Source organism: Armigeres subalbatus, chromosome 1, assembly GCF_024139115.2.
Source record: "Armigeres subalbatus isolate Guangzhou_Male chromosome 1, GZ_Asu_2, whole genome shotgun sequence".
Classification (NCBI taxonomy): Eukaryota; Metazoa; Arthropoda; class Insecta; order Diptera; family Culicidae; genus Armigeres; species Armigeres subalbatus.
The window spans coordinates 243,966,825-243,975,212 of NC_085139.1; the positions used below are offsets into that span (position 1 = coordinate 243,966,825).

Consider the following 8,388-nt stretch of genomic DNA (forward strand, 5'->3'; position numbering starts at 1 on the left):
CGCCGTGCGCATATCTTGGTATTTTAGTGAAGTTATGCATATTGCAGTAGTCGAATAGGATGGTGGTTAACTCTAGTTTCGTAAATATTACGTCAATTGTGCTAAACTTATGTTGTTTTGATTTTATCACAATAAAAACAAAATACCACAATAATAGAACACAGTTGCCTATTGTTGCGGTATTTTTTGAAGGTCAGTCCTATTGTTACGATATTGCCTGTATTTTTTAAGGAGAGTGATACCACAATAATAGGACCTTAGCACTACCGCAATAGGCTCAAAGAAAGCATTTTTTTAATGGAAAACGTTCAGAGCCGTAGCGTGGACTCCCAGCGCCCTTGGCGAAACGTTTATTGGGCGCCCCTTAGTTTCATGCATGTTCAAAACAAAAAGCATTATAAGAGCTAGGATATTTTGGAAATCAATTAGTCTGGGTCCTTGCTCATTGCTCGATCCTGGGAAATGAGAAAGCGGACTCTTTGGATAAGGTAGGCGATATGGAAGGTAATGTTTACGATTGGACAATAACCTTAAATGCTTTTTTCCTATTAGTTCGTCAGGAAACCTTGATCAGCTGGCAGCAGGAATGGGAAGTTGGGTAGATGGCTGTATTTAATCTGATCTAAAGGAACATCTCCGGGTCCGAAGAAAACAACCAAAGGAAAAGGAAAAGGTTGGCAGGTCTCTGTCCTTTCGGTGTTATCGCCCAAATAAATTGTTTTGTTCGTTCCGTTACAGAAGTGAATGGCAACTATGTGAACATCAGCATCGTTATCACTTAAGCACCTTGAATTCCCTTCCTTTTCTACTATTTTATAGTATTCCATAACCAAATTGCGAGTCTTTCTGTTTCGCAAAACTAACATTAGTGCATAAGAATCATGAAAAATTGTAATTAAAACTTGACACCGTAATGCTTAACGGCAAGCCTTCCAAATAAACGAAAGTTTTTTTTTTAATATTTTTTTTTCGCGTGGTGGATTTAATAAATGTTTGCTTTATGAATTCCTGCATATGTTCCAGTAAGTAGGAAGTAGGAATTTTAAAAGACCAGAATATTTTCAATAATCCCTGTTTTATAAATTTTAAAGATTTTCTGAAAGATTAAATAAACCTACGCAAATAAAAAAAACTGGATCCAATATCGCATGTGTTACCGACAAAAAATCCAGACTTCTTTGTTGGGAATTCACGCACTAGTGGATCGGACGTAGTCGCATCAAGAAAAACCCTACCTAGGAGTAGATCGAATGACCTTTGGAATTAACATTAGACCTTGGTCAGTGGTTTGAATTGGTAGAAGATAAAAATAGCGATTAGACCAAGACGAATTAAGAAAAAACCAACTCTAGGTTCGGATTAAGATATATCAATTCATGAAGTGGTTAGTTGGGTGACATTGGTTGACGAGGTCAGGCCAATAAATTTAAACTTTAAAGTAGATCAGTTGCCATCATTACTGAAATCCCTTGACGCAGATTCTCGGATTCAGCATGTTTTCGTTAAGTGCTTTTTAAGCTTTACCAGATTATATAGAAACAAATAAAAAAAAAACAAATTCAAAATATCATCAAATATTCAACGGCTTTGCTTGTTTTTTACCATCATAAAAGTGTCTGATTTACACCCAACCGGCGATTGTTAGATTTTCTAACAATTCTGTATAAGAGTCTACCAAAACATGTATAAAAACTGGGCATATGCGAAATTGTTAGATTCTTATACAAAAAATGAATACAATATTTGTATAAGAATCTAGCAATTTCGCATATGCCCAATTCTTATACAGGTTTTGGTAGATTGTTATACATAATTGTTGGAAAATCTAACAACCGCCGGTTGGGTGTAGAGGAATCGAAAATGTATCAAATGTTATCGTTATGGTCCGTTTTTGAACTTCAAATAGTTTGCCTGCATAAAATGAGAGATTTCATCTTAAATTCAAACAAACTCCGAGTATCTATTATTTTGAAAACGGCTTAGTTTTCTTAGTCACGAACAAAAATTATACACGGTTTTTACAGTGAACTCTGTGTTCCGCTTTGGCGTATTGAAGTCCTCTTATAGGGCTCCTTCCCCAGAAACTTGTTCCATTCTTCTTTTCAATTGTATTTTCTGTTCAATTCAAGTTTCATTTCAAGTGGTATCCAATCGCGTGAAAAGATTTGTCATCATTTTCAATTGTTCTGGATTTTGGCGCCCCCTAAGGCCAGGCGCCCTTGGCGGGGGCCAACCTGGCCAACCACACGCTACGGCGCTGAAAACGTTATTTCACATAATTTTGAACGGAATTTTGTCAAACAAAAGGTATGCTAGAGGTTGATTCGAAGAGTCTTAAAAGAACCATAATTGTTGTTGATGCTATCATATTCAGGATGGGTTATTTAAACACTACCGCAACATTAGGACATACCACAACGATAGGACGTTTTACCCTAATTAATTTAGAAATAATTTATCTTATCCTGTTCAGATACTTGACAGCAAGCTTTTAGGGCATTGAAATGGAAAGTAGGCTTTGAAATTAAAACAACACAAATCAAAAACATATCGCCACCCACCAAACGCGGAGTTTCTGCCGCCATTTTTTTGCAGGTGGAGCATAATTGCACCTAATGGATCTGTATGTTAATTGCTAATTGCGAATCAATCTATAAGATGAACGGAATACAAATCGAAGGGATCACTTCTCAAGGTGCATATTGATAGTTTACTTAATCAGTCTGCTTAATCATATTTAGTAAAAAAATAGCTGCACGGATTTCGATTTTTTGATTCGAAACCCGTCCATGGTGGACGGATTTTGATTCAGGAGCAGCTGATTTCATTAATTATTTAATTATGTTTATCGTAGTTTTTATTGTGTAAATGTGAAACACTTCAAAAGAAGAAGCCTTCATGCTCCTGTGTCAATGACAAACGTTTCATTTGCATTCAATTTCTATTTTCTAGAAACTTTTTCATATACTAAGGTGCTTAAGTGTACGGATTTTGATGCCCCATGGTAATTCGCTTAAAGCTGATCTTCAAAAATCTTTCGGTTCGTTTCGGCTCGTCACCACTGTAAGGATTCGCTTATATAATGTAGGACATCCTTCCGGGAGCGATACCAAAGTCGAAGTGATTTATTTACTCGTATTAAAAGTCCACTATGACGTTCTACATATTTTACAGCCTACTACAGAGTGAATTCATGGAGGACTTCCCAAAATAATTTCTGAATGGTTTTCTAAAACATATGCTAAAGAAATGCCTAAATGAATTTCTGAAGAAATTTCTAAATGAATTTTCAAAGAAATTCACAAAGGAATTTCCGAAAGATTTTTTCCTAAAGAAATTCCTAAACGAATTCGTAAAGGAATCTCCGAAGTAACTTTCGGAATTTTCTAAGAGTTTTATCTTCGAAATTTCAAAGAAATCTCTTAAGGAATATCTAAAGAAATTACTGGATTTATCTCCGGAATAGAGAACAAAGGGTTTCCTCAAGAAATACCTGGAGGTAATTCCGAAAAAAATGGAGGAATATAGAAAGAAATTCTTGGAGAAATTTAAGAATATCGGAAGTTTCTCTTAAAATTCCGCTACGAATTCATTCAAAAATTATTAAGGCAATTCCTGAACTTTTGTCCAAGTTATGGAAAGAATGTTTGGAGGAAATACTGAGGAAATTATCGAGGAAATGGAATATCTTGGTATCCGAAGGAATTCCTGAAATATTTTCGAAAAAGTTCCTAAGGGGAAAACCCCCAAAAATCTCGATTACAGTCTATCCATTATCATATCATCAGGAATTGAAAGTTTTTGGAAAAACATTCCAAAGAATTCCTAGAGACCTTTTCAATAAATTACTAAACAATTTAAAGACGATAAAATTTAATTAAAATTTCGTGACATTTGAAGCTTCCTGACATTTTATTGATTTATCGCTTGATTGATTAACACCTCCAATTATAGTTCCTACTACTGACGCCAAATTATAAATGAATCAATTAAGCCAACAATGCTGGTGCCCCACCATTTCCAGAACTCTGGTGCCGCCAATGATTACACGAAACCAGTGATGGATTGGTACGATAAGTAACTAACTAACGATGTTGTTTTTTATGCTAAAATAGTCAAATGCGCTAAACTGGACAAAGCATCGTCCAATAAGAAAAATCTGAAATTCGTAAAATAGGGAAGGTCTTCAAGAACGTTAAGGATTTGACGCAAGAGTGTTTGAAAGTAAGTAAGAGAGGCAAATATAGTTGCACAGAAAGATAGCCATCACAACAGGCCAATAACATTCCTTGTAGACGCATAGACGAAAGTATGCGCAAGAGTAACTTCAACCTTCTAAGTTGTTGAGTCGAATCCAGTTCATAACTCGAACTTCTTTCAGTCAGTTTAACCTAGGACGATGGCGTCCAGGTGTCTTTTAGCTATCTATTAAAACAATTGCTTACACTGCATACAGTTTAGTCGCAAAAAAGAAATTTCGAGTCTTTGAACTATTTGCAGAGAAGAGTTGATAATTTCTTAATATTTTAAATTAAACTAGTATCATTGATTCAATACGAAAATTCTTGAATAACCAAGATTTATAATAACAACTACATTGCCTTAGCTCGAAAAGTGGATAAAGCTAGAGCTCGATTTGATAGATCTTACTTTGCAACATGCTCCGTCTATCATAGGTTACAGGTATAAATTCGATATTACTCCAAAAATGGTGTTAGGCGTTTAAAAACATTATAAAGTGGTTTCAGTATTGCTGTGCGAAAGTACACGTTGGACTAGGTAAAAGTAGGGAAAGGTATGCAATTTCACATAGTTTGAATAAAGTGGATTCCGTTTTCTTAGAACGAGATGGCTGTTTAAGACACATAGAGCAGAGTAATATAACAATACTTACAATTCATTTATGTTTATACAAATTATTTCCACATGAGTCATTTCCAATCAGTGCGGCCATTAGTTTTGCACAGCCGTCGTTGAAAGTTATTTACCAAATCAAGGTTGGAAGCGTGCCAGCTGACAAACAATCGCTCATTGAAATTCTCGCCCTCGAAATGGTCACCGTGTTTGCAATTCAAACGAGTGGAACCTGGTTGATATCTGGCTTTCGATTTCGATAAAAAGAAATAAAAGATACAACTGAATACGTGCTTATAATTGAACAGGCTGCTTGAAATGTTAATTTCGCCATGCATTTCGTTAGTCTTGCGCAGAATTCCTGCGAAAATTGACAAGTGTAGATTTATATATGTTGGAATGAAAATTTGTTGATATTGCGGTGTTTTATTAGCAGCAATTCTTTAGAATTCCAGGCTGGTAAAGTTCCCACTGGCATTTAACAGCCGCAGTCTAAAGATCATCTTGGGACCCCCTACCACAGTATCCATGTGCAGTGCATTGCTCAATTGCACACAGCATTCACTAGGTTACAATCTTCGGCCTACAAGCGGCACTTCCACCGCCTCACAACCGGCCCGCAGCGCCAGAATCGTTCTTACAAGTGCAATCCACGCTACAGCCTCTAATATGCACTTTATCACAGACACATTCACATCCGTCCGCCGCGCACTCTCGAGGCGCTCGTACAATGCAGCCAGCAGCGGGCAAGATTGCATCGGAAAGCATACCCGCTCTGTTGCCCAGAAACCGGAGTTGCGCAACGACTTCTTGAGACCTCCTTTTGCATGTGGTAGCCTCTCGCGAGCTGTGCCACTGATGCTGCTACTGGGCAGAGGAGACGAACGCGGGAGATGCTGGTTGCGGACAGGTAACCGTAGATTGGAGTCATGGCCCCTACGACTGTGTCCGATACAAACGGACTGGTGATCACTCTCGATTTCATTTAAAACCGCGATCGTCGTAGTCCCCTGCAGAGCCATTCTCCAGTTTGACACTTCACATTTATTCCAAGACTCAGAATCGCACATCTGTTGGTTTAAATTAATTATCAATCTGATCTCCTTTTACTGATCCAGATTGCGAGTTCATTTCCCAGCCGATTGAAGATCACTTTCGTTTTCTATATTTATATGGAACTTACTTTGTATTCGAGTTTTGCTCTGGATTCCACCAGCTTATTCGCGATTCCTTCAGCAGAAACTCAGCTTCAATTGCTTCGGCGAACGCTGTAATCGATATCCTTGTCGGAGTTCGGTTCTGCAATCCCTTTCGTAACCACTGTCACTGTTCCATTCACTTGCCTGTTATTACGAAACTGTCGGGAGCATGCAACAACTGTGTGATCGCGCTATCAGCAGTAAAAGGTCGACACTGAGACTACTCGACTGGTCTGGTCTCGTAGAGCTACATTCACTTTCGATTGCGATCGAGCCAACAACAATTTCACCACCCTTCACTGTAGATCACCGTAGATCAAATCCTCAACTTAGCCCCCCTGAGGGCACACCTTCCTTCGGGTCTCACACCCAAATCTCTGAGCCCGGATAATATCGCACCGAATAACTTCGCACAAAGCTTTCCGTTCCGTGTGTTGCTTCACTTTTTCCTGCGCTCAAAAGTGCACTTCCAAACCGGACTTCTTCAATAAGTCACACCACCAAGTCACGCCAAATCGGATTATAAACTTCCCCAAAACAAATTTGTCAATCACACACCGTACCAACAAAAAAATCAAATCACAAGGTCCTCCTCCTCCGTTAGACCACACTCGAGAGACTATTCGGGGTACGGATCCACATATACGGGGCACTGCTCGGGAGCTCGCTGGAAAACGCTGCTTATCCAATAAAAGTCGTCGATCAACTGACGGGCTGCAACCAACGCGCGGACCTCCAAGGTGGGCTCCAAGAAGTTCAAACAGCAGCCCCCGCACGCGCGCTCGCGACCCAGTGCAGTGCTCCAAAACGATGAAAACGATACTTTTCTGCGGCTGCGAGTTTTCCACTTTCTTGCATCCACCCGAGAGAACACGCACTGGCGCTCGCTCAATCGACGCCGTTCGCGAACAAGAGTCGCGACGTCGAGAGATGCTCCGCAAGGGTCTCGACAAGGTCTCTCAGTGAAGCGAAAAAGCCTATAGTTGGTTCGCTTTTTTTCTCTTCTCTTTTTTGTCGATCAACAACATCTATTGGTGACAAACATTGGAGCGGAGCTGGTATCCAAAGTTGAGTGAGAAAAAAAACGATCGAATTCGCCTCACACCCCAACAACGCTGCTCAGTTAACTTCTGTTTTGGGAGCACTTTGGCATCGGATCAAAACAGCCAAACAGGCTCTCGCGCCAAGCTGCGGCCTGTGTGCGGGGAGCACGCCGAGACCGATCCATTTAATGGAAATAACAAAAAAGGCGATACGAAATAAAACCGGAGTCAGAAAATTCCTCTCTGATGACATAACGAGGCAGAGTTTGGGTTTGCTGAATGAGGATATGTGTTATGGATAACATGTGCCGTGGTTGAGGATCGAGGTGAGTTTCCTCGATAGTTTTGTTGATAAGCATGTTTATGATAACTAATAGCTTTTGATAACTTACTTTTTTATGTGGCAAGCGCTGTGAAAACTGGAAAGTCGGCCCTATTTTCATAACTTGTTTGGCGTGAGGTAAGTTTGTTGCTGGTAACGAGCAGATCGGTCTAATGATCAAAGTTTTTAGGAATTTTAATCCGGAGTTGACAGGTTGGATTCTGGATTGATAGAAGATATTTTCGTAAGGGGAGTACCATATAATAGTAATACAAATGGTCTGTAAAATGTTGCTTTGAACACAAATATAAGAAACAATTATGAAATAGTCACCATAGGAAGCAACGGCATACAAAGCATTCGCAATAAGAATCCCAATGTGCTAAACATTATTAGCCTAGCGGTAAGATGCAAGGCTATAAAGGATGACCATGCTGAGGGTGGCTGGGTTCGATTCCCGACGTTGGTCTAGATGATTTACTTTACATCATGTGGTTTATATTGCACTGGAGTTCTTTCCGTAAGAATGACGCGTTCAGTTTGAAAGTTGAACTCAGAATGTCTTTATTGATCGGATCTTAAGCTACAGCTCACCTACGGGAGGCACTTGAAATCAGTTTGAATGTGGTAGAAAAGAATTAAAGGAGAAGGCAAATTTGGTGCGCCCTGGTAACAGTACGACGGTGCGCTTGGGACGCATTGTAATTTGAGCTAGGCAAATAGCCATTATTGCATAAAGTGTTTGGTGCCATCGAACTGATTTATGCATCCGATGCATATGCTTTTCCTTTGCGTGAGAATCGTCTCTGCGGGGTAATTGACTGCTAGTGTGGTCTTCTACGAATTGTTACCACATGTTTGTTCGTAGGAATATTGAAATGTAAATGGATGATCTGGTCTTCAAGTGTCTCTCACAATTATTTGGATAATGTTATACATGCTATACTAGGCAATTTTCGGATTGGAAATT

The 8,388-nt window shown here is 39.3% G+C and overlaps 1 protein-coding gene across 1 annotated transcript in view; it reads right to left on the minus strand.

The window, feature by feature from the left end:
- The window catches only part of LOC134206233 (mucin-2-like), a 310,180-nt gene extending 303,432 nt beyond the window's left edge, over positions 1-6,748 (minus strand). The window contains exon 1 of the mRNA XM_062681921.1: positions 6,038-6,748. The gene's annotated coding sequence lies outside the window, so the exon portion shown is untranslated. The remainder of the gene's footprint in view (positions 1-6,037) is intronic.
- Between the last annotated feature and the right edge of the window lie 1,640 nt (positions 6,749-8,388).